General features: G+C 46.5%; 1 protein-coding gene across 2 annotated transcripts in view; it reads right to left on the reverse strand.

Moving 5' to 3' along the window:
- C5H10orf71 (chromosome 5 C10orf71 homolog) overlaps window positions 1-21,667 on the reverse strand; it is a 50,582-nt gene that overhangs the window by 21,101 nt on the left and 7,814 nt on the right. The window contains exon 2 of one of the 2 annotated variants that reach the window (XM_057769176.1): window positions 4,182-4,289. The gene's annotated coding sequence lies outside the window, so the exon portion shown is untranslated. Of the gene's footprint in view, window positions 1-4,181; window positions 4,400-21,667 lie in introns of those variants that run through there. The other variant, XM_057769175.1, reaches the window with a different exon arrangement.

Genomic DNA, 21,667 nt, shown 5'->3' on the forward strand with positions numbered 1-21,667 from the left:
TGCCTGCCTCTTGTGGTCACTGTGAAAATGAAGTAGTTCTTGTGTGTGTGAAGCAGAGACAGCATGGTCATTGGTAACTTGGTTAATCCAGGCTTACTCTCAGTCATTAGAGTCACTGGGAGGGCTGTGCTTTTCCCCAAAATACAAGGAGACAGAATGGTTGAGAACTCCGTCACTGAACTGGGGCCAACCAGAGCTCCCGAGGCTTCCCTGGTCTTGGGGATCTCCTCCATCGGCTTTCTCTGGTCTGATTCTATCATTGCTGCAATAGCTGTACAGTCTTGGCCAAGTTATTTAACCTCTCTAAGCCTCAATGTCTGCATCTCTGAAGGAGATCCTAGGACTCATCATGCTAGGTGACCTCAACCACAAATCCAGACATGCTAAGGCCTTATCTGTTGGGAACATGTAGCTAGTCACTGCATGAAGGCTGTTCGGTGGGAGCTGAGGATAGGGTGTAGGCCTATGTCTTTGAATTTTGGAGCACTTGGGCCCTCCGTCCTGTGAGAGTCAGACAAGGCCAGACTGGGGACAGGCGTTAGCTGTTGGTGCTGTAATAACATTAGCAGGAGCGAAGCCGATCTAAAGAGAAAGGCACCTCTGCCCTTTCTTTGGAAATTAGGATGGAGAAACAAAGGTCTCTAGGGAATTGAAATTTCCCCAGAAAGCTCATGCGAGTCGAAGGGAAGGACTAAAGCCTGGCGCCAGCCAAAGGAGAATCTGCTCTCTCATGGAGATTTATGACCACATAGACTGCCTATCACACTGGTCAATGATTTTAATTCTTATCTTTAAACTTAGGAGTTTCTTTTTTTCTTTCTTTTTATTTGGTTTTTGGTTTTTCAAGACAGGGTTTCTCTGTAGCTTTGGAGCCTGTCCTGGAACTAGCTCTTGTAGACCAGGCTGGTCTTGAATTTATGGAGATCCGCCTGCCTCTGCCTCCCAAGTGCTGGGATTAAAGGTGTGCGCCACCACCGCCCGGCTAATTTAGGAGTTTCTTGCTCCACTAACTGAGCTAGCTGGGCATGCACATAGTGTTTACATTTAAACTTCATATTAGCATCCCCCAAGACAGCTTTGGGGATCTCTGGGACTCTGTGTTGCTCTTTCCAATGTGGTCACGTGGACTGAATCTCTTCACAGCACGTCTCTCTAGTTGGCATATTGAGGACAGGTGGTCAGGCCTAGCTTGGTAGAGCTGCCAAGCCCCAGGTTTTGACCCCCAAAACACAATGCTGCATGTCACCTTGGTCGTCTCAGATCCAGTCAAGGGTCTGCTCCAATGTCACCTGCTCCTCAAAGGGTGGGGCTCAGCAGCACCAGGTGTGAAAACAGTCACCACAGGGAGAGGCTGGGGAAGATCTGAGCTGCTTCAGAAACCCTGCTTCTAGATGCATCAGCTGAGTGCCTGCACCCCCTCCTTCCTTTGGGCAAAGGCTTTAAGATGTGAAATGGCTGAGGTGGTAATTGTCTCCCCCAGCCAGTCAGTTTCTGAAGAAGGGGCCCTCGCAAAGAAAAAAAGGACCGCATGAGGCTGACAAGAGCCTGGGAGTCCCGTTGGAGCTTAGTGTGAGAACTGTGAACTGTTTCTTGGGAGCCCTTCCTGGGTCCACATCCTGTCTGAGCTGGACCCTGGGGAGCTGAGAACACTGTCTCTCAAGTCCTTAGAGAAGCCACGCTGATACTTGTTGGGTTCTTCAAACTCTTTCGCTGTCAGATTCCTCTAAGGTCAACTTACACAGGCCCAGATCAGAATGTGTTTTGGCTCACCTCAGCTCCATCTGCCACTTGAGGCTGCTCCTCAAGCCAAGACTGTGCTCCACTTTTCCCCGACTCCAGAAGGCTATATATGCTCATACTGCACGACTATACCACATACAGCTACGCTGCACACTGGCCCTGTGGCTCACATTGTGTGATGTGCCTCAGTACTGGTGTGTACCCCACAGTTTCCCCGTTGGGTTCTGATCTCTGACCTCCATTGATCGTTTGGTTTCCCCTCCAGCCACTCATACCGGCTCAAGTCATGTAAGCCCCTGGGAACCAAGCAGAGGCCCAGAGGCACTTGGAGCTTGGTATGGTTGGACATTCCAGTACCCTCAGAACTTGGCACTTTGGAGATAGAGACAGAGGATTAGGAGTTCAAGGACAGTCTATGTTTTAAAACAAAAAATAGCAGGAACCACAAACAAATGAAAATGAATCACGGGTCTACAGATTAAATCCACCAATAGAAACAAGGCTTACATACTCTAGCCTGCTTGGATCTTCCTAGGGGTTGCCAGTCCTGTTCACCTTCCCCCAGGACATTCCCTTAAAGCCCCCCCCCCCACTCCTCACCAGTAACCCTGCACACGCAGACTAAAACCACACAAAGCAGCAAAAGCAGCAAGTAAGGCAGCCTAGCCTTGGCGTCACGGGCAGGGCTGTTACTGAGACTGCCTATGACTGGAGGAGTAAGCTATTTCAGAACACGGGGTTTCCCCCTGTTAGTCAGGGACAAGAGCAGAGAGGCAGGAAGCACAGATACTTGCTGAGAAAAGGCAGTCAGCCAAAGAGATGGACTCTTCCTCTGAGGCCAGAAGGCTGCCTCTTGCCTTTCCTGTCACCTCACAGTTCCCTCTACCTCAATGATCCAGCCTCCCATCACCCCACGCCCCTTCCTCTTTAGTGTGAGCATTTGCTCCCATTCCTACCAGCTTCTGGTCACCAAAAAAGCGGGCAACCCTTACTCCCAGCCCAAAGATGCAGAGGCAGACACGGGTTGGACTCGAGTCACCCAAAGATGGCTATTTATAAATCCCCAATAAGCACAGTCCTCTCTGGTCAGCTGGCCACACGGATGCTCCACACGACTGGTGGTGACTCTGAGGCTAAGGTAACCCTCAGCCCTACAGGGCAAAATCGAACACTTCCGGTGTTACCCTGACAAACAGGCCTAGGAGAGGAGATTTCATGACCCGCCAGTTGCTGGCCCTCACTGCCCTACTCTCAAACTTTTCTTTATTCTTCCTAAATTTGTTTTTAGTTTTTTACCCATTGACAAGGTATAGTGTATTTCCATTACTCCTACCCCCTTTGCCCTCTCTCGTTACTCTCCCGTCCCAGCTGACTCCTTCCTCCAGCTTCAAGCTTCCTACCTCCATGTCTTTTTGTTTTTTTTGTTTCGGGGTGAACTACTGAATTTAGACTCGCTTGCATGAGCTGCATTGCTGTTGTGGGTGTGTGTGGGTTACTATTCTACTTGACTCCAGGAGCACTTGCCCCGTGGGCAAGTCAGCAACCTTTTTCTGTAAAAGATCACACAGTTGATTTCGTGTTTTCACGCTGCACGGCCTGGGCAGGTGTGTAAAAGCAGCCTGGCTGTATGCAAATGAAGGCGCTGGGCTGTGTGCCAACGGAGCTTTATTTACAAATCCAGGCTCCCAGTCACAGAGCATTCAGTCAGCACTGTTTCCCAGGGCTGGACGTGCACATCTGATTCCTGGGTTTACTGAGGCAGTTTAAAGTACTGAGTAATAATTCTTAATTCTATTACATTCTCATATGTTTATACTCAAAAGTATTCTCATCACTAATTCTTCTCCATCAAAAAGAAAGGAAGAAAGAAAAAAATGAAAGCAAAAAGAAAGAAAAGAAAAAAGATGGCTTTCCATTGGGCAAGCCTGACTCCTAGGGAATCTGGTTGGGCTCCCTGGGGTGCATGAGGACAGGCAGTCTGCTAAGGGCTTTGTGTTGGAGACCCATGTGCTTTCAAAGCCTATCACTCAGAGTGCCAGAAAGTGTCCCATAAGCCAGCGTCTCTCTCTGTTATAGCTGGGAGTGACAAGGGAGTCATCTCCTTCAACTCTGCTGTAAAACCTGGGACCCTGGTGGTCCTGTTCGGCAGCACAAGGATCAGACAGACACGCGAGCACGTGCGCGCTCTGCCGTGGAGAAGCTGAGTACCCTGACAGAGATGTGGGAGGACAAAGTCACACACACATGCCCTAAATCTTCTGTTCATGGTCCACAAAGCACACTCAGCCCCCGAGAGCCCGAGCCCTCAGTGTGCTCTTCTCCTGCAGATGCCATCCTGCACACCTCAACACTTGCAGCCCTCCCCAAGCAGACACCCCTTCCACTATCCGCTTAAGACTCCCTTGACCGTGCCAAGGAGCAGGCGAGTGTGCAGACTGTACCTTCCGTTCTCCACGTGCGTCCCAGCTGCTTGTTCCACAGGCCTTCCCAGGATCTGGAGGGTACCCGGCGCTGCTCAGTTGTCCAAACTTCTGTCCTCCTTAGCCACGCTGCCCGGAGAGGAGAGGAATGAGGATTCAACGCTCAGACTGCCTGCGTCTCACCCAAGTTACCCACTTGAGCAAAATCAGTGGCCAGAAGCTGCTAGATATGGAAAGCCCAGAAGCTTACCCAGAGACTGGCCTGGGGAAACCAAATGGTGTTCTTGGTGGGGAAGAGGCAAACAGTCTGCTCTGCAACACCCGCGTGGTGTCAAGTAACAGTCAGATTAAACAAACAGCCTCAGAGGCTATTTTTACATCCAGATCAGCCACGAGTGATAGATAACTGGGGGAATGAAAACTGTTTGCCGATTCAGTTGGACCCTCACCACGATTCCAGCTTCAGTTCGGAATGGTCTCTAAAGCTACCCCAGAGCCTAGATTCGAATAAAAGTGTCTCCAAGTGGGAAGGAAAACACTTGTCTCAAGAAACGTTAAGAACATGATAGTGTGTGCCCTAAAGTCAGCCGCGGAGGCCTGCTGATGTCCTAGAGCAGAAATAGCTTGTTTCATCATCGGCTCTGGACAACCACAGCCTGCATTCCTCGAGTAAGGAGCTGTACTCTGCCGTGCTTTTGGAGCAAAAGAATCTGGCCAGCCACAGGCTGGGGGAAGGCTGGGCTGGGTTTCAAGGGGGAGAGGTGCAGAAGGATGTGAACTAACCAGGGGAGAAGAAGGTAAGTGTCCACTTGACAGCTTGGCCCTGGAGTTTGCAAGACCTGAGTACCAATGACAAATCTTTCCTGTCAGCCCAGGTCTCCCCTTTCCTTCTCTGGGAAGGGTGCCTCCCCCACTTCAAAGTCCCCAGATGAGGTCACACCTGCCTTCTCTATGGATTGCATCCTAGATTGGCCCGGGGTCTTCTGCTCTACCTCTAAGTGGCCCTCGGCCATCTGCTTCCTTCAGCCTCTGCCATGCTAGTCTCTTGCCCTCCTTGTCCTCCCCAAGCGGGTCCTGTGTAAGCTCAATTACTGCCAGGATTCAATACAAGAATTTCTTCCCTTTTGCCTAAAGCCCCCTTCTAAGCTCCCTTGATCTGTGGTCCAAAGGCTTCAAGTTGTCCTGTCCAGTCAGATATCTGGCTCCATGCAGAGCTCAATGCCCTGGGGGAGCCCTAGAGCACTATACCCCTGGATCTATTTGTGGACTGCCTGTCCTGACTCTGTGGGCACCTCAAGGGCAGTCACCTCTGTTCCAGCCTTGAACCTTAGTCGTGAATATCAGGCTCTGAAGGTGGGCAAGGCTGTACTTTTCCTGGTCCAGCATTTAGAGATGGTTTGAAAAAGACCTTTCAATGTTATCCATCCCACCCAAGACAAACAACAACTTGAAATGGGAGTGAAAGCATTGCACAGACCCGGGAAGCCCTGAATCCATTAATTCCTAGCTCTCTGACACAACCCAAATCACTCCTCCGTGCTAAACCTCTGTTTTCCTTTTCCTAAACCGGAAAGAGTACCCACTGCTCTGTCAGAGGAGCGCTGATGCATGTATAATTGCACTGTCACATTTCCCAAATGTTAGCCACTTATCTATTATTGTTACATGATTTTTTTGTGACAGCCTCAACCATCTAAATTATTACTTATTAGTTTTCTTAAAACTTAAGCCAACTTACTTTTTTAAAAAATAGAGCTTTCTCTTAAACAATACCCAAGAAATCATAAATTTGATATTTTAGCAATTGTTTTCTCCTATTACATATGCAAACAAATCTAGTCAGTTCCGAGTTGTCTATATGTGGCTAGAGTCACTTCATCCCAGCTTTAGGCAAGTGCACTGCGAGACCTCATTCTACGTGGAATTTGTTTTGGGTGAGTAACAAGAACTGAACCGTTCAGTGGGGCTTCTGATTTCTCAGCTCTCTTCGCTGTCGTCTTCCGTGTCGCTCTTCCCAGCTTACTCTTAATGCCTCACAGGTGGCCAGCATGACCTCATGTCTGGTTTGGGATCATGGAAATGGTGATCTGTGCTCCCAGGCAAGAGTTGATACTGTTTGCTTGAAGTAACGGACTGACAAGAGACTTGGGGCATTTTTGGCGGTCCAGGGAGTGACGGGCAGCTTCGTCAGCTGTGTTGGGAGAGAACAGTAGAGAATCTGCCTAGCAGGAACCGCCTAGCAAGCTAACCAGGCCACTGTTCTCCACTCCAGAACTCAGTTGCCCCCAGGAAAGTTCCACCTTTGGCAAGCCATGATCCCACATCTGCTTTCGTTACTGTGGGCACGCTGACACAGACCACTCCCGGCAAAGACAACAGTTAGACTTTGGATCAAGAACACAGGGTCTCCGTAGCCCAGAGCCCGCATGATTCCTGGCTGAGAAGAAGTGACCACTGTCTTCCAGCCCAGGAGCCATGAGCTGCATGGAAAGAATGTGGATGAAGACACCATTCTAAATGTAGACTCATGGGCGCTATGTGAGCCACCGTGCTCTGAATGGTCTAGAAAAACAAGGCCTGCTTGTCCGTTCAGAGGAACATAAATAAAGTTGTCCTCAGGCAGTGTGCTACTATGTCCCGCCCCTGCAAGGACACACTCAGCAGGCCTCAGAAACACAGCAGGACAGAGTGCTGCTTAATGGCAGGAGGAAAAATGGCCGAGCTGTGGCCTTGATGCATATGATGGTCACTAGCTTCACCTGTCATCAGTTTTAACCTGTGCTATACGTGTATAACTAGACATGTTCAAAAGCAGGGACTGAGGGCAGTGCAGGGTGGCTCTTGTAGCTGATTTCTGGCTCTGGTTATTTGAAGCTCACATCCCTGCAAAGATCAGGAGGTAACTCACCCAATTCTTCTACCCCTGTGACCTGGACATAGAAGACATTTCTTTGCCAGCACCAAGCTTTCCTTGGGAATCATTTCTGTCAATGTCTTCAGGAGCCTGAGGCATCTTCCTGGCTTGATAACAAAATGAAAAGCTAGCCAGCCCATACAGAACACTTGCATTGTGCCTTGTACCATTCAATGTCCTTACACTAGTGAGTTCTCAATCCCAGAGCTTCAGGAGGAGATAAGAAAAAGGGACACTCACCCTGCCCGTAGTGAAGAATAGCTGGGTCACACCTCCTAAAGGCTCCATAGCCTTTTGAGTTGTGCCACAACTGGGCTTGTTGGTGCAAGCCTGTAAAGCTTAGGCAACAGGTTCACAAGTTTAAGGCCTGCCTGGGTTGCAGAGTGAGTTCAAGGCCAGCTTAGGCAACTTAGTGAGCTGCTGTCTCAAAATTAAAATAAAAAGATGAAGAAAGGAAGTAAGTACCTAGCCTGTATGAGGCCCTAGGTTTGATCCCAGCTCAGGCCTGGGGGTGGGGTCAAGACACACCAAACAGCTGGGCTAGAATGCTCAAAACATGAGCCCATGTGGCACCTTTCAGATTCAGACTCTAATAGTCTTTCAGGACATGGATCTGTGTGGATGTAGAGAGATGCTGACTGCTTGCTAAACTCAGAATGAGGGCTCCGTTAGTATCTCACAGTCTGAAAACAGTAGACCCATGTGGCTAAGAACTCTTCCACGGGGTTGCTGCTCTTCCTGCCTGGACATAGCTGGGGCTTGTCATCTTTGGAGGGACGTGTTGGCTTGAGGGTGGGACAGCCTCCCCGAGGCTTAACCTCCAGGGTTCCTTGGTAAGGACTTTACAACGAACGTTTGTGAAGTATGTGTGTGTGTGTGTGTGTGTGTGTGTGAGCGTGTGTGTGTGAGCGAGAGAGAGAGAAAGAGAGAGATTCCCGTGACACATAAGACTTCAGTCATGTCCTGTGTCCTTCACATTGTGATGCTAATATAAATGATCTACAATGTACAATGACCCTGCTTGGAGTTTTCCAGTTTATATCTGTGACAACAAGGCGTGTATCTGGTGGTATGAATGCTGATCTCCTCCAGGTTAGTAGCATCTGGTCTCACTATTGTGGAGGTGCTGGGCAGGGACAAGAATTTGTACTTCTCAGCCAGTCATGAAAGGAGCACCCCACATGACTGTGCATGTTGAAGCTTGTTGTTTTGCATCTGATGAATTTTTGGCTTACCGTGTGCTTGTTGGACCATAAGGTCATTGTAAGTTGGGGAACATCATACTTGGGATATTGTGGATTTAAAAAAAAAAACCTATTGTTAGACCTTGCTTCCACGCAGCTGGTACAAAACTGATCTTATAGCATCCAAGGCTGCTGCACATGAGGCATGGACCACAAAGCATAGGTGAGCGTTGGCTGCTCCCACAGGTATTTCAGCTCTGTTCTGCAGAAAACTATAGAGAGAAAAGTCACTGTCTAACTGACTGTCACCCATTTCTATGGAGACAGGATTGTTTTTAACCTCTCCCCTGCCTCGGATCCTTTGTTCCCAGTAGGTTCTCTGCGTAGAACACTTTGCCCTGATCTTTCCACTTCTCACCTCTACAGTCTTTGCAGAGCCCTTGAGAAGCTCCCAGGGCTCTTCATAGCCAAGCTACCAGCACTGTAGTTTTTGACCTCAGAGGTTTAAGGCATTTCTTCTCAGGCCGCCAACCGCTGACCAACCTAGGCACCTGCTTTGATTCCTTCTCCACTTGGTGCCTCCAGATATCTGCAAGTATCTAATGAGACAGAACATGAGTTTACACTGGCATTAAATCATGGCTAGGGAAGCCAGGTCATGACATTATTTGTCATAATGACTGCTCTGGCTATGTCCTAGTTAGGGTGATGGCAGATCTGCTGTGAATGGCAACCTTAGGAGTTCGTGCTGAGGAATTATCAAGAAGCTGCATACCTCTTTGCCTTGGAGTACTAACTGTAGAGAGAGATAAAGGCCTCCTCTCTGTCCTTGTAGCTTCTAATCCTGAGGACAAGGGAGAGAAATGTGGTTTATTATCAATTCAAGGAGGGGGCTGTGAATGAATGACACTTTTGTTGTTATTCTAAAAGGACGTCATAAATAGACAACAACCAGAAGTGGTTACCAGTGGAGAAGGAATGGGACAGGGTGAGGGGAGAGGGATGGAAGTTAGACAGCTCAGAAGCTGCCCTTTCTTGGGTACCTTTAGTTTGGAGACATGAAAATACTTTATGGAATTATACACTAAATTTTTTACGCTAAATATATTTATATTTAGCGTAAAAATTATGTGCTAAATATTTTTATATTTTTATAAATTGACATGCCAACATGTGCCAGCTAAATTCACATAAAACCTGAGAAATCTTAAAAAGGAATTCTAGACACAAAAGAACAGAGTTAAGCATGGCTTTTGGTAGCAACATTTTCTCTGGTGGGCTCTGTTTGTTAGAAGTAAGCAGAGGAACAATTCTTTTAAGAGAAGGCTTCCTGACTCAGCAGTAGCCGCAAAAACTGCATGGTTCCTTTAAGAAGTCTTCCTCGTTCGTGCTAGTTGCACAAGCAACTCTGACTCTTTTGGGAGGTACAGCAATGGAATGTTTACATGGGGCTTGTGAGCAGAGTGCTACAGTTTGCCTAATGGCAACATAGACCAGCTGTGTGCCTGAAAATGGGTCTGTGAACATGGCTTGCACTGAACAAACCTCTGCCATGTTGGACTGGGCAAAGCAGCCTTAGTCCTACTAATACCACTTAGCATTTTTAGAAGTGCTCCTGGACAGAAAAGGATTTCAGATGTACAATAGGACAGATTCATACATGAAAAACCTCTAAATAAGACACAGTGTGTTTAAAAAATGTATGTAGGCTTGGTAGAGAGAAGAAAAAGAGTATAGAGACAGTAAATAAAATATAAAATAATACAGACAGTCATAGATTAAAGGAGTAAAGATAGTAAAATAAATATTAAACTTGTAGAAAAAGTAATAGAGTAAGAAAAATAAGCCATGTACAGAGAGTCTGGATTATGCATATTATTATGTGTTTTCTTTGAAATTTTTGACTATGAATGAGTTAAGTACAGAGAGATATTTCATTGTATGGGCTGCTAAGCTAAACCAATATATGTATTTTAAAAGTATTATGACTTCAATCTTTGGGTCTAAGGATTTGTTGCTTTGGAAAAATGGCTCTTCTTTTGTGTCCACAGAGGATGAGAATCTGTGGAACCCTTCCAGACTAAAGTGGTTTAATGAACCAAGACCCCTCAAAAGGTCTCTGTGAATCCCCAAATACTTTGTCCAACAAAAAGCAGGAAGCAGTTTGGAGACAACTATGCCCAAATTCCCTAAAGGATTGTTTATAAATGTTTATTTACATTTAAAGGGGGATATGCTATAGAGATTAATAATTTGCATTGGTATGGATCTTGGTCTATTGATACAAGTTTTAGTTCAATTTTATTACTTATATATTCCTTCTCTTGATTAAGGTATTGTGTTTGTGCAGCTCATTTAAAAATGTAATGTATACTTAAGAAATATAGGTTAATAGATAATCATCTATAATAGTCAAGCTTCTAGTCATGTTAGTTAGATTTTCTAGATATAAAGATATATTTCAGTTAGATAGGTATTTTCAAATCTTTCAGAGATCTTCAGAATATGATATTTAAAGTGTTTTAAGAACTTAGACTTTTCATGACAACGAGACACATCTGCTCCTGGCAGCACCAATCTATTTCAAGAGGAAGATGGGCATTGAAGAGGCTCTTTATGGAGTTTGTTAGTCATTTGGGCAAGAAACTGCTCTTGCCTGGACTGCTTGATGTTATGCTGTATAAACTGGACATGGAGGACCCACAAAAAAATGACTGCTGAACTTGCCTAAAGGTGAGATGGTCCTTTGGGGTTCCTGCTTCATAAAACATTCTACAAGACACAGAAGAAAGTAACTGATGGACTTTGCCATTACAAGGCAGAACAGATCTTTGGATTTTCTGCTTCATGGAAAAGTCTGCCAGATACTATGGGCATGAAGGCTGAAGATTGGATGCCCTAATGTTACAGAAGAACTTTGGATGACTGTCCAGGCAGTGAGATGTCTCTGTGAATTCTAGAGTTTTTGAAGTTGCTTACAATGCACTTCCTGTTAACTTAGGTAGTATTATATATCTCCTTCTGGAGTCTTTTATGGAGTTGAAGAATATATAGTTGTAATTATAGTTTTCCTTAGTTATGATAAAAGATAAAGTAGATATAAATATTGTAACTATTATTCTTGGTCGATACCTGTTTGGTTATATGTAATTTTAGTATGTTAAAGTTAAAACCTTTGTTTTTATTTAAACAGAAAAGGGGAAATGGTGGAAAGTCCTTCTGTCTATCTGTTGCTTTTATTGGTTGAGGAATAAAGAAGCTGCTTTCGGTCAGTGGCTTAACAGAATATAGCCAGGCTGGAAGAGATATGTAGAAAGAGTAGGCAGAGTTAAAGAGAAGCCATGTAGCTGTGGCTGGGGATAGACACCTCCGCTGGGGTCCGCTGAAACTTTGTGGTGATGCACAGATTAATGGAGATGGGTTAGATTAGAATATACAAGCTAGCTAGCAATATGCTTAAGCTATTGGCCAGACAGTATTGCAAATAATATTGTTTCTGTGTGATTATTTCAAGTCAGGGTGGTTGGGAAATAAACGAATAGCCTCAAACAATAAGGTAAAAAACATCAGATCTGGAAAACCGAGGAGCCATTTGTCCCAGTGAAGTGAAACAAATGGGGACGCTTAGGATTTAGCCTAGAATTGAGCGTTTGCTCAGTGTGAATAGACCTGGGTTCTGCTTCTAGCTGCAGTAGACAAACAAACAAACATATCAAAATTGAAACAAATGAACTTACTGTGTAGGTAGCACGTTGGGGGAAACACATCAAATGGTTTTAAAATACAGTGATTCGGCTTAGTATCTATGAGGATCTACCTATCAGAGCAAATATAAAATAAAATCTTAGGCTGTTCTTAGAAGCACACCAGTGGACGTGCTGATGCCATTAGAACGCAAGGCTATTTTTTTTTTTTTGTAGTAGAGAAAGGAGATGAACATGGTAAGAAATGACAATATCAGGCAAAGCTCTGCATTCCTTTTCTGGAACATCAGCAGTGACTTCTGATAACTCTCTTTTAAGAAAGCAAAGTATCTTCTAGTTGACATAATAATGATGCTTGTGATTTATGCCTAGATTTTTGCTTCAAGCACCCTTTCTTATTTAAAAAGAAAAAATTAAGAGGGAAATAAATGAAGCAGAAAACATGCTTTTGGAACACTTTGTCACTTCAGAAAGACAGGCAGGCCATCTAAAATCCCCCAGGATTATATCAAAAAATTGAGGCATTGGTTTGAAGAGTCTCTCACTGGGAAAGGAAGCAGCGCTGTGTACATGGTTAAGAATAACACTATCCTGAGTGAGGTATCCCAGACCCAAAAAGAGGAACATGGGATGTACTCACTCATAATCGGTTTCTAGCCATAAATAAAAGACATTAAGCATATAATGTGTGATCCTATAGAAGTTAAATAAGAAAGTGAACCCAAAGAAAATCATATAGTCATCCGCATGGAGAGGGGAAGTAGACAAGATTGCAGGGCAAAAACTGGGAACTTGCGGGTGAGGTGGCATGGGGCAAAGGGGAAATGGGATGAGAAACATGAGAAGGGGAGGATGGGAGGAGCTCGGGGGATTGGGGATGGTTGGGATATAGGAAGGATGGATACGGGAGCAGCGAAGTATATATCCTATCTAAGGGAGCCATCTTAGGGTTGGCAAGAGACTTGACTCTTGAGGGGTTCGCAGGTGTCCAGGAATATGTCCCCAGCTGGTACCTTGGGCAACTAAGGAGAGGGAACCTGAAATGACCCTATCCTATACTGATGAATATCTTGCATATCACCTTAGAACCTTCATCTGGCGATGGATCGAGGTAGAGACAGAGTCTCAATTTGGAGCAACGGTCTGAGCTCTTAAGGTCCAAATGAGGAGCAGAAGGAGGGAGAACATGAGCAAAAAATCAGGACCACGAGGGATGCACCCACCCACTGTGACAGTGGAACCGATTTATTGGGAGCCCACCAAGGCCAGCTGGTCTGGGACTGAATAAGCATGGGTTGATTCCGGACTCTCTGAGCATGGCGGTCAATGAAGGCTGATGAGAAGCCAAGGACAATGGCACTAGGTTTCGATCCTAACACATGAACTGGCTTTGTGGGAGCTTAGCCTGTTTGGACGCTCACCTTTCTGGACGTAGATAGAAGGACCTTGGTCTTCCCGCAGGGCACGGAATTTGGACTGCTCTTCAGTATCGAGAGGGAGGGGGAATGGAGTGGGGGGAGGAGAAGAGGAGTGGGGATAGGGGGAGGGAAGTGGGGGGAGGGGGCAATATTTGGGAGGAGGGGAGGGAAATGGGAAACGGGGAGCAGGTGGAAATTTTAATTAAAAAAGAAATAAATAAAAAATATAAAAGTAAAAAAAAAAGAATCAAATGTCTTTAAAGTGATTAGTTCATAATGATTGGAAGAAAAGGGGCTATTCATACAGCCCTCCATGCCCTTAAAGACACAGGAATCGACTTACCCTTCTGAAAAATGGGGCAAGGCAGCAGGCATAGCCTGACCTGCACCTGAACTGTATCAAATGGTTCGAAGCCACAAGCGATGGGTGAAGGAAAGTTCCCCTAATGATGGGTGGGTGGAAATGAAGTATTCTAGATCATCAGACACCAGTGGAACCTCTGCCCATGAGGAGGCTGCCTATGGAAACCAGTGAGGATTCTTGCCGTCCTTAGAAGAAGCCCCCAAGTCTAGTTTAACAACCCCACCCTTGGTGGACACAGGTAGAGAAAAGTACTAAGCACAACAATGAGGCTGCAGTCAGCAAGATGCGCTAGGGAAAGCAAGATGTCTGCGGAAAGATCTGGAGGTAGAGAGACCGGTTTCCTGTATGTATGAAGATGCTGTAACAGAACCTATGACTTTCCTTGCTGACTTAAAAATTAATACCTATCCCCCCCCCAAAAAAAAAGGGAAATGATTAGATGAGTAAAGGCGGTAGATTTATATAACAAAGTATTAGAGCAAAGCAGACAGGAACAATGACCCTATACCATGTGTACACCAGTCTACACTAGACTCCCACAGACACAGCAATGACACTTCTCAGAGATTTGATATTAAAGAATTTCTAGGAATCTTTAAGTGTGATAGTAGCATAAAGTAGCAGGAAGCATGCAGGTGGAGCTGCAGATACGGGACTTCATGGCGCCTGGGATATCAAAGTCACACAGGGTTTGGGGTATAGGAGAAGATCTGAATTTGGTCACTTGTTTACCTGTCTTCTGAGATTTGTATGCATTCATTTGAAATGCCAGAAATTAAGAAGGAAAGAAAAATTCCCCAAGAGGGGAGGACAGAAAAAGACGATCTGTGTGAATGGGTGGGGGCTGAGGGCTCAGGGAAGGAGAGGCAATCAGGGAACCAGAAACACAGGCAGACCATGATGGGGCAGAGTTGTGTCTGTTTCTCTCACCACGTGGCAGAGACGGTGGCACCTGGGCCAGCCTGGCCCGTCCTGCAGACTCCAGGCTGTCTGGTAACCTCACTTAGGGTTATCTGATACTAAGTGGCTTCAGGGAGTCCAACATCGCTACAAATATTGGCAAGCCCACAAACATCAAAAACAGTTAAAGGTCCAAGCTGAGAGTGTGGTTGTCTGAGGCTGTTCTTCCAAATTAGAAAACTGAAATGGGAGAAAATCATTAGTGTGGGCTGTTATGTAACCATGTAAAAATGGACTGCGTACGCTAACTTAAAACTCTACATATACATGTAAAGAAAGAAAGAAAGCACACCACACACACACACACACACACACACACACTCAGATACTCTGCTGTCTTGTGTTAAATACAAAAATAACCTGAAACCAGTAGATACTGTTCTGTAAGCTGGGCATGCATGTGTGTTTGTGTGTGTGTGTTTATGCCATGCCGGTGACTTTAAGTGTAGTAATTAAGACACGTAACAAGAGGCTTTTTGCAATTTTTACCCCACGTGTGTCCTTGTGCTAAAACCACATAGAGTTAGTGGCTAATGTCACTGTGATAGAATGGAGGCATGGCAGGGTGGGGTGTTGTGAAAGAGCCCTGTGCTGTCTGTTTGTTCTTGAGGGCCAGTCAAGGATTCCTCCAGAGCAGGGGCCTTTGCATTATGGGTCCTGGGACTCCAGGAGGGAGAGAAGTTCTCAGGTTCATGGACAACTGCTCAGAGCATCCATCCACCTTCCTGTCAGAGATGCATGGGACATGGAGGACACCAAGGCTGTCCCCACCCCATGAATGACACTAGAGAAGTTTCCATCTCATTCTCCTGATTGGTTCAGTGCCCAGAAGACCAGACTTGGCTTAACTGCAGTATAAAGTTGGGCAAAGTTAGAATGTGTGTTCTTTGAAGAAGTGGTTTTGCAGCTCACCATCTTGCCTTCCAGATTGATATCTGGCATTTAAGGCCATGCTCCTGAAAACCAGTTCTGCTTCTGGAATCTTCCAGAGTTTTCCATATAATTTTGAAATCAGTTCCGTCCACAGTATGAGGCTTTCGGGTACAGCATGGTGCTGGCAAGCAAGTAGATGGCTTCCTGTTGCTGTAGCATGCCCTGGTGCCCAGTGGAGACCCACAGTCTCACCAGCCTCCCCACCTGAAGCAGAGGAGCAGGAGAGACTACGGGGAATCCCATGGGGAGTGTGGTAGGTAAGGACCAGTGCCATTGCACCCTGCGGTGGGTGATGCTAGGCTCAGATCTTTCCTGCCCTTGTCTGTCCAGGTGTTCACAGAAGGAGCAGCTCTGGTTCTCAGCATTAGCCTCTGATCTCCCCTCCAGTGCAGGGCCAGATGAGGTCCGTAAAGTCACAGGCAGTGGACTTTAGAGAAACATGGATTGATGAGTAGCATTTAGAAATGAAGCCATTTGTGTGGCTATAGCTGTACTCCTGGCTTTTTTACGGGGGAGACTGAACACCTCTGGGTGTTATTCCTGCGGAGGGCCATTGGAGCTTTGTAAGGTCACTCCTTTAGACCAAGCAGGGTCTTTCCCTACTGCTGACCATTGCTCTTTTTCTTCTCATATAGAACCTTCTGGAATGCTGCTGGAAGATGTCTGAGTTTGGGGCTCTGTCTTTAGAGGACCTGGCTTAGGCTCCAATGTCGTTTGCTCACTTTCGCCCCCCTGCAGTACGGATACTGTAGCACACTTAATCACCCTCTGGCATTGGTGGCGAACTCCTATGACCTATGTTGAGTTGAACATGAGTATGTAAAACAACCAGGAAGCTTTGCACTTATTAATACTAAATAAGTCTTATCATCAGAAATGTTCACCTGCAGTGAGCAGATAGATACCTCTTTATGAAATATGAAATACACCCAAATTTATTAAAAACCTCCTGTGTAGTGGTGGGAGCTGAAACTGAGCAGCCTTCCATGAGTGCCTCGTTATTATGGTGGCATTATTTATTTATCTCCTACCCTAAGACAGACATGATGTAATCCAGTAATTAAGATTGCTATGATCGAATATTTATTAAGCACCATCAATAAGCCAGACACTGATCCACATAAACGTGTCTGTCCCCTCAAGAACTCCCGTCTCACTGCGATGGGGGTTCCGTGCCTCTCACAGGAGAGCAGGGGCATTTAATGGATTTTGTCTTCCCTGAGTGAGCCTGAAAGGTGAAGTTGATCAAAAATTGGGCCTGGTTTAGTTTTTCCATAACAAAAAAGGTCCATAGTTGCTTAGAAGAGGCATACAAATGTGTAAATACAGCCTCCCAAAGTGGCCTCAGACAGGGAGCTAGACGTCCCTGGAGGCCAGCTGGGCAAAGACAAGCCGGGGTAGAGATACACTTCGTGGAAACGTAGCCCCACTGTGGTATGGTGCAAACTGTCATTCGCTCATTCCCTACTGTGGATTGGCCAGGGCTGTAAAGGAGACGTGGTTACAGTCAGGGTCTCCTGTGAGCGGCTCGCTCCCAGCTCCAGGCCCAGATGAAGTTTGTCCATTAGAGACTCCTTCGCCAGCCCTGGGGATGTGCAGCCACTTCCGCCCCTAGTTTTCTCTTTCTAGTCTTACTTCTTCTGCCTCCTGGACTCCTGCCTGCTCTGTGCTTCCACAGCCGAGAGCCTGGCCACTATGAAGAGAGGAGAAAGGGGAACAAATGAACCACATTCATAGGAGTCGAAAGCACCACACGAGCCATATCTGGTGAGCACCTGGGAGTCCTGTGGCCCACTTTCCTCCCTTGCAATGGTCCCCTAGTGGGTTCTTTCTGTGTCTGGGAAAGGAACACTAATGTCCTCCAAGTGTTCTGCACCTTTGTTGGAGATGTTTTGAAAGCCGACACACAAAGGCTCGGTGTCTCTGCTTGCCAGCCCTGACTTAAACATTGGGTTTAGAAAAACAAAACAAAACAACAAAAAGCCCCGCACTGTGAGCGGATCTCATCATTTCCACACTGTGTCAAGTTTTTGTTTCAGTGCTGTGCTTCTCTTTGTGAATCCGGATAAAACACACACAGCATAAGATGTACCGTCTTAGTTCTACGCTGTGCTATGGCGTGATGTTCCACACACAGCATAAGATGTACCGTCTTAGTTCTACGCCGTGCTATGGCGTGATGTTCCACACACAGCATAAGATGTACCGTCTTAGTTCTACGCTGTGCTATGGCGTGATGTTCCACACACAGCATAAGATGTACCGTCTTAGTTCTACGCTGTGCTATGGCGTGATGTTCCACACACAGCATAAGATGTACCGTCTTAGTTCTACGCTGTGCTATGGCGTGATGTTCCACACACAGCATAAGATGTACCGTCTTAGTTCTACGCCGTGCTATGGCGTGATGTTCCACACACAGCATAAGATGTACCGTCTTAGTTCTACGCCGTGCTATGGCGTGATGTTCCACACACAGCATAAGATGTACCGTCTTAGTTCTACGCCGTGCTATGGCGTGATGTTCCACACACAGCATAAGATGTACCGTCTTAGTTCTATGCTGTGCTATGGCGTGATGTTCCACACACAGCATAAGATGTACCGTCTTAGTTCTACGCCGTGCTATGGCGTGATGTTACACACACAGCATAAGATGTACCGTCTTAGTTCTACGCCGTGCTATGGCGTGATGTTCCACACACAGCATAAGATGTACCGTCTTAGTTCTACGCCGTGCTATGGCGTGATGTTCCACACACAGCATAAGATGTACCGTCTTAGTTCTACGCCGTGCTATGGCGTGATGTTACACACACTCCCAAAGTTGTGGAGCTGGCTTCCCAGAGTTTCTCATCTTGCAAAACTGGACTATTAATCTATTCAACAACATCTCTCTATTCCTTCACCCCCTTCCTCAGTGTCTGGGAAACTTCTATTCGTCTTCCTTTTTTATGGATTCGACTCCCATTTTGGTTGTTTTTTTTTCTTCCTATAAGTATAATAATATGTCTTTTTGTGCCTCGGATATTTCATTTACATAACGTCCTTAAGATTTGTTCGCATCGTAGGATGTGCCAGAATTTCCCCCAGCTTACAAGCAGAAGAGTGCTTACTGCATACTTACTGTTCATCCACCCATCTGTGGATGGGATACCTTTGGTGCTACAAATGCCTGAGAGCCTGCTTTCCTCTCTCTCTCTCTCTCTCTCTCTCTCTCTCTCTCTCTCTCTCTCTCTTCTCTCTCTCTCTCTCTCTCTCTCACACACACACACACACATGCACGGAAAAATGAATGATTAAATTGCAAACGCATATGTCGAGTCTATGTTTAATATTTGGCCCACTGCCTAACTATTTTCCATAGACATGGCCCCTCTTTCCGGTCTGCCAACACTGCATGGGGGCTGATGTTTTCCCACCTCTGCTACTCCCCACTTCCTTCTTTTGTTTGTTTGGTTGCGGCCATCCTAATGGGTGTGAGGTGGTATCTCCCTGTGGTTTGGATTTGCATCTTTCTAATCATTAGTGATGTTGAGCAACTTTTCCAAAACAGGTTTTAAAGATGCAGCCAAACATGACTTCATAGTTTCACTTAAAGTGAGAGTTCTTGTGGAAATGGGACTTCTCTTACCCGGTGCTGATGGGAGGCATCAGGCGAGCCAGGGTGTGAGTCCCTCCTTTTAGCCTGGCTTCTTAGCCAGTGCTGTGCATAGCGATTGTCCACGCAGCATTGGACCCCCGCAGATGTGTCCACCCCACCTTTGTGTTTCTGGGCAATGGTGAGGGCTGATACCCAGCCTTAGGTAGAGGAGTTACGACGCCTCCCAGGAGAGTCTGATATATGTTCCTGGTTTCTTCTGTGAGGGCTACTGTGAATAAGCCTTGCTTTGGACAGTTTCTCCTGTGCCAGCAGTGAGGCTCCTCCTAGGAAGTCCCCCTTAGCCTGCCTGCTTCTGAGATACTTTCCCCAGCTACACACACACACACACACACACACACTTCAAGAGGTCTTCATTTGCAGGCTGCAGGAGGCCTCTTCCTCCGGGAAACCCTGCAGTGGCTCCGTAGTCACATTCCTATGTGGAAAGGACACGGGTTGCTTCCGCCCACATACAGTTGTTGCCAACAGAACGAGATGTGGGCCTGCAGTGTTCCTCTGCCCAGCGAAGGAGCACTCTATCCCAGAGGCCCATCACTGTGAGGATTACCAGCTCTCTCCCCTGGGACATCCAGTTGCCGGAGTCTGGACAGAGGCCTGTTCGTCTGCTCTGGTTTGTTTTTAAGCAAGCGCTGGAGCTGGTGCTTATCTGGGGTCAGGAAACACTACCTGGGTGAAGTGGGATGTTTGGGTGGTTTCCGCTGACTGGCTGGCTGGCTGCTCACTGTCCTGCACTACAAGAAGGATATCTCTTGGCACAGGTCACTGTGTGCACTCAATCAATTCTCCACAGGAGCTTGGAGTTTGCTGGAAATGTCGGCTCTTGGGCTCAGTGTGACAGAGACCCTCTGCTTCAACAAGCCCTGCAGGGGACCATTTGTTCTGGAAGAACTGGACTGAATCAAGCATTTTTACACATTATTTCCTTTGACCCTCATGATGTATAGATGGAGAAGCTGATAACTAGAACACTATGACCTACCAAAGCTAGACAGCAAATGAGGGACAGAACTGGAAGTCAAGTCCAAATAGAACGCCTCCAAGTAAGAATGCTTCTAAGACCTCCTTTCCAATGAACACACACTGTGTAGACAGAGGCTTGAGGTTGAGAATATAAGAATCTTGACCCTTGACCCTCGACCCTGGTTCTGACTTTGCTGGAAGGCATGTGGAGACCTAGGAATGAGAGTGAAGATATTCTGTGCAGACTCATAGACAACCCCCACCTAAAGACACCTGCGTCCCCAAGAAAACTCCATTGACTGGGGTGCCGAGATCTCAGTGATGGCGCAGAGGATTCTACAAGGCTTTAAGGCAAAAAGGACTTGCACAAGAAGGCAATTCAGATATAGATCTGATGTCACCAGCACCAAGGGCATCTGTGAGAACGACGTCCATGAGAAAATGGATGGCCAGTGACCATAGTTTTATTTGGAGCAAGATAAAGCCACAAAGGTCAGGTCACACCCTGGAGAACAATTTTAATAGCTATGGCTGTAGAAATGCCGGGTCAGTCCAGAGTGCATAGCAGACCTCTTGAGTAGAGCAGGCAACTGGGCTGGAGACACACAGAGACTCGGAGTGGCGGCTTTTGGGACTATTAGTTACCTCTTCATTTCCACTCCCCGCCTCCATGACAGCGGCACTGACAGTATCCACGGAGAAGCAGGCAGAGGAGGCTTTTTATGTATGTGCAAGGGAATCGAACTTGGGTCCTCATGCTTGACAGCAAATACTTTATCAACTAAGTCATCTTCTCGGCCTGATAAGTAAAGGCTACCTATGGTCCCATGTGCTGCTTGAATGTCGACTGACTGTGGACTCAACTCTCTGAAGTCATCACCAGAACAAATTCTCCATTAAGACACTTCTCTCCAGCGGGCTATTTCTAGGGGTGAGGGTCCAGAGTGAACTACCCAGGACTCCTTGTTTTTTGGGATGAGCTCATGAGTTGCAGGAAGACAGGCCTCCTGTGTAATCGGGCTCTAACTGTGTTTTTCATAGCCTCCCACAGGGTGCTGACAGGGCAGGCTCAGGCCAATTTCAGGCACTTCAAAGGGCAGAGGTTAAGATTGCTTCTGGGAAGTTAGGCCCCCACTCCAGCTTTGATTTTCTTGGGTCACCTTCTGAACCTTTGTTGAATGGGGGTGAACCCCAAATCACCACCTGAAGGATTGGTAGCTGTTTTTTTTTTTTTGTTTTTTTTTTTTTTTTTTTTTTACCTCCCTCCCACCTGAGACAAGGTGTCTCAGTGTAACGGCCCTGCCAGTACTGGGACTCACTTTACAGATCACGTTGACCTTGAACTCACAAAGATCCCCCTGCCTCTGCCTCCTGAGTGCTGGGATTAAAGGTATGCGCCACCACCA

The sequence above is a fragment of the Chionomys nivalis genome, chromosome 5 (assembly GCF_950005125.1).
Source record: "Chionomys nivalis chromosome 5, mChiNiv1.1, whole genome shotgun sequence".
Lineage (NCBI taxonomy): Eukaryota > Metazoa > Chordata > Mammalia > Rodentia > Cricetidae > Chionomys > Chionomys nivalis.